Raw genomic sequence first — 5,350 nt, forward strand, 5'->3', positions numbered from 1 at the left:
ACAGTGCAAACTCAAGTTTTCTTTTGGGTCAACATTTGTAGATGAGGTTGAGTTAGACATAATTCCTTTGGATATATGTGGAATTGTTGTAGGAAGTCCTTACTTGTATGATAGAAAGGCTATTTTCTATAGAGACAAGAACAAGTATATGCTTGTTAAAGATGGAATCGAATACTTTGTAAGATCTCATAAGCTCAAAAATAATTATACTCTCATAAACTCAGGGCAGATAAAAAGAATGATAAATTCGTGTAAACAATTCTTACTGATGGTTGTAAAGAAAAAGAAACTTGACAAAACCAATGTATTTGAGGGCTGTAATGCTGAACAACAAGCTGATATAGAAAAGGTTGTTTCAGAGTATGATGTCTTATTTCAAGAACCTAAAGGTCTGCCACCCAAAAAGGGAATAGTGCATGATATTATTTTGCAGCAAGATGTTTCATTGCCTAACATTGAAATGTACATGTTGTCTGCTTTAGAGAATGCTGAAATCAAGAAGCAGGTGCAGGAGTTGCTCGAGAAGGGATTCATCAGACCTAGCACATCACCATGTGGGTCACCAATCATTTTGGTGAGAAATAAAGATGGCTCATGGAGAATGTGTATTGATTACTGAGCACTGAATAAGATAACAATCAAAAATCGTTATCCCCTTCTTCGCATAGATGATCTTTTAGATTAGTTAAAGGAAGCTGTTTATTTCACCAAGCTAGACTTGCATAGTGGATACCATCAGGTCAGGGTTGCAGAGCAAGATGCATGGAAGACTGCTTTCAAAACAAAGCAGGGATTGTATGAGTGGCTGGTTATGCCTTTTGGCTTGACCAATGCTCTTGCTATTTTCATGAGATTAATGAATGATGTACTCAAAACTTTTCTTGATGATTTTGTTATTGTGTACCTGGATGACATTCTGATTTTTAGTAAAACGTGGGAAGAACATTTAAAGCATGTTAAGAAAACGCTAGATGTTTTGAAAAGAGAAAAACTTTATATTAAACTCTCAAAATGTGAATTTGGCAAGACATATCTAAACTACTTGGGACATATGGTAGGGGGTGGTGAATTGAAAATAGATCCCTCTAAAGTGGCAGTCATTGTAAACTGGCCTAAACCCAAGTCTGCTACAGAAGTGAGAAGCTTCTTAAGAGCAACACAATATTGGAGGAAGTTCATCTCTAACTTTTCCTCAATTGCAGCTCCCTTACATGCTTTAACAAGATTGGACAAGGTGTTTCATTTAGTCATGAGATATAAAAATGGCATACATAACAAAGTTGCAGACATGTTATCTAGACCCATTATAAATGCATCTACCATACTTAAGCATAATTCTGTACTCCATGAAAGCTACATTGAACAATATGCTCAGGATATGGACTTTAAAGATGTATATGCAACTTTGAGTCAAGGCAAAAGGGTAGAAGAATTGGATTATCATGTGAAGGACCGACTCTTGTACCATTGTGGGAAACTCTGCATTCCACAAATTGAGAGAGCAAAGATAATTAGGGAAGCACACACTTCTCTGATATCAGGTCACTTTGGGGTAAGTAAAACAGTTGCACAGCTGCAAAGGTTTTGTTATTGGTCGAAAATGAATGAGACAGTTTCTAGATATGTAAGAGGGTGTGCTATGTGTACTAAAAGCAAGCCCAGTAACAGAAAACTAGGCTTGTACACTCCTTTACCAGTACCTTCTCACCCTTGGGAAAGTGTTTCCGTGGATTTTGTTGGAGGACTGCCTAAATCTAGGAAAGGTCATGATTATCTATATGTTGTTGTGGATAGGTTCAGCAAATTGTGTATCATGATACCTTGTAATAAATAGATTAGAGCTGAACAGAGTGCAAAATTATTCTTTGAACATGTATGGGTTCATTTTGGATTACCCACTTCTATTGTATCTGATCGAGACACCCGATTTGTGGGGAAGTTTTGGTCAAGTATGTGGGAACTGATGGACACCAAACTGAAGAAAAGCACAACTTTTCATCCACAAACTGATGGCCAGACAGAAGTAGTTAACAGGACAGTGATCCAGTTACTGAGAGGATATTGCAACAAACATCCTAAGCTTTGGGATGAACATTTGTGTTATGTGCAGCATGCTTACAACAGAGCAAAACATTCTTCTACACAGAGATCTCCTTTTGAGACCTGTTTTGGTTTCACACCAAGGTCTCCTTTGGATTTTGTCTTTGGTAAAGATACCATGGTTGATGGACACAGTGATGTGGACAGGGCAACTAGGTTCATTGAACAGATCCAGGAGATCCACCAAGCAGTACAGGAACAGCTGGAAAAGAGCCAAGCCAAATACAAGGCTAGGCATGACAAGCATCAGATGGAGCACAGTTTTCAAGTTGGTGACCAGGTCTGGCTGTGTATCAGCAAGGACAGGATGCAAGGTGAAGGTAAAAAGCTAAAACCCATCAGGTATGGACCTTTAAAAATATTTGAGAAGATTGGTGAAAATGCTTTTCACCTTGATCTACCAGCTTACATGCACATCTACTCAGTCGTAAATGCAGATTGCCTGAGATTGTTTGAACCTTCAATGATTGAGGACCCTGAAGAGCAAAGTCAATTGCCTTATATTGATGACCTGCTACCTGAATATCTTAATGAATTGCAGGAAGACACAGTGTTGGACAAGAAGGTGAGGACGACGCGTAGGGGTGATGTGGAGTACCTCAGGATTGTGCTCAAAGGTTCAAATCCAACCAGTGCAAAGTGGATTGAGATTGGGCAAGTGAGAAAACAATACCCTCACTTAGTCGATGCTTGAAAACCAACTTTTGGTGGTCCAAAAGCTTTTCAGTGGGAAGGCCGTGATTCGGATTAGATCCATGAAGAATAATCAAAAGAACCATGGTTGTATTAGGTTGGGACAGACTTCAAAGAATTCAAAACAACGATCAAAAACACCTCAAACCAGTGGCAGTGGCAGCCAGCGTGGAACGACAAGGACCTCGGGTAAAGCGCGTTGACCGAGGCCCATGGAGTCTGTGCGGGAGGCAAAATTAGCCCCTGGGAGGCCCATATCAGGAAATAGAGGGATTTTTTGATGCACGATTAGCGCTGGGCGAAAACCCTCAAAATGGAGAAGCCCCGAGCACTTGGTCACATGGAGAGCCGGAGAACCGAAGGAAAAAAGGCAAAAAGGCTAAAAGCTAAAAGGCGGGACCCGCTCTGAAACTGATAGTATTGATCGGGGGCTCATGGGGCGGTAAGCATTTTTGGTGAAATCGGAGCGATTCCACTTAGCTGTCGACACGTGGCAAGCGGAGGAGAGAGAAAATTGCCACTCATCACGCGCTAACGGTCGAGCAAGTCAACCGCGCGAAATGAGCGGATGGCGTTGTATCTGGGGGATCCAGATTGGATGGTTGACATCACGCTCGATGGAAAGACCGGATTTAACGAGGGAATAAGCCGCGATTCAGAAGAATTTGAGGTCCATTTTGACCACCATGATGGAGGAAGACTCATTCCACGACATAACCGAAGAATTGAACCGATGAAGCAGGCTGGCGCAATTACAGGAGGACATGTGGCCACTCCCTGTGAGCCTGATGATGACGCCGAACAGGGAACTCCAAGCGTAGCTGCAGAAGGCGATCCGACGGAGGTGGAAGAGGAACTGAACAGCCATGGGCTCGAATGGCCTTAAAGCCATGAAGAGAGACAGAAAACACAGAGAGGAAGAACCGAAGACAGAAGACAAAGAAGCAAAGAAGACAGTGAAGCAAAAGCAGAACGGAAGACAGAGGGCCGAGCTAACCGAAGGTAGCATCGAGCACCAAAGAGCTTGAGAGATTCAAGCCATCCCAGAGAGGATCTGTCCGAACTGAGCACCACATTGGGCTCTCTCCATTGTAGACGAGAAGGTCACAGAGCTGGTAAGGAAAAGAGTCTGTGTACTCTAGTGGCTTGGGACATCCAAGAACCACCCTGCCAATTAAATTTCCGTTTCAAGAGACTCACATTGAGCTCCTGCATTGTAATTCTCCACTTAAGACACAATAAAATAAGGCCACCACTGAGAGCTGGACCGGAGATGTAGCCCTGAAGGATAGGGTGAACTCCTTATTAATTTCTTGTGTTCTTGTATTTACTTACTGTATTTCTCTGCTATCTTTCCATTTCAAGTGTCTGTGTATTTGCAATCTGATCGATCCGTTGCCTAAATAACATAGACACACACACCAGCACATGAGTCTGTAATACCTTTATTCAATAAATATTTAACTGAGGTCACTGATAGGGTGATTATCAGATCAAGCGACATGATCAACATCGGGTTCTGCACAAGTTTCAGGTGGGCATCAAAATCTATTTGGCTCTGCAGAAAGAACGCCTTACAAGAGCCCATTGAAAGCTCAAACCACTTCGATAGGGTCCTTACACCATTACCAAGGTTGTGGGAAACAATGCTTTGTGTTAGCGCTTGAATTTGGCCTCAGGCTGAAAAAGACAAAATCCAAGGCAACATCAAACCACTTAGCCTTGTAGCTAGCCCTACGGGGTAGGAGAGGGCTCTCTCCGAGTCTATCTCGGCAAAAGGTCTTCAAAGGGCGGATATGACCAATAAAGAATACTGATTTTAGTCTAGTAAACTGATTGAGAAGGTTTGATTTCATATTTTTAGGGTTTTGGTGGAAAACAGGAGGAGAGCAATTTTGGGTGCGGGGATGGGACACAACTTTTGCAAAGGTCTTTTTGGGGCAAGGTAGGAGATTGTCTTGATGCCTTTGATTTAAGTGAATGAATAGGAATTACCGGTGAGGAGCTAAAGAGAGCAAGAAACTTTCGAGAGTTCTCTTTAGACAGAGGAAAACATAGATATTAAGCAAACTTAAAGGCAGAGCATATAAATTATGAATTCTACCTTAACACTTCATTTACTTAATGTGCAGAAAAGAGAAATAGGAAATTGATACACATAAAAAATCTTACAAGTACATGAGAGAAGCACACCATCAACACAAATAACCACAGGAATCCCAAATAGTGCTGCAAAACCCTGGTCTTTCCTTTGCCAAAATTGCAGAGATACAAAGTGTAATACAATAGAAGCTTATCCCTCAAGAATCCAACCTCTCCAACCATGAAAATGATTGAGAAAATACATAATATAGACCATGCCAACCCATTCCCTAGCCTCTAGGGGTCGAGCTCATCCTTCTAGGAGCTGTTTCAACCAATTCTAAACTGAGCAGTAAAATCTAGGCAGTCAAAACAACTTGCCTCTATAAGCTAGGAAATCAATTCATTCATTAAATTTTTGACTTTTTTATGAATGAATCTTCTAGAAGAGATAAATAAGTGCCATGACATCATT

Source organism: Pinus tabuliformis, chromosome 1_2 (assembly GCF_031772625.1).
Source record: "Pinus tabuliformis cultivar Carrire ecotype Pingquan chromosome 1_2, CPIR1, whole genome shotgun sequence".
In the NCBI taxonomy this organism is placed as follows: Eukaryota; Viridiplantae; Streptophyta; class Pinopsida; order Pinales; family Pinaceae; genus Pinus; species Pinus tabuliformis.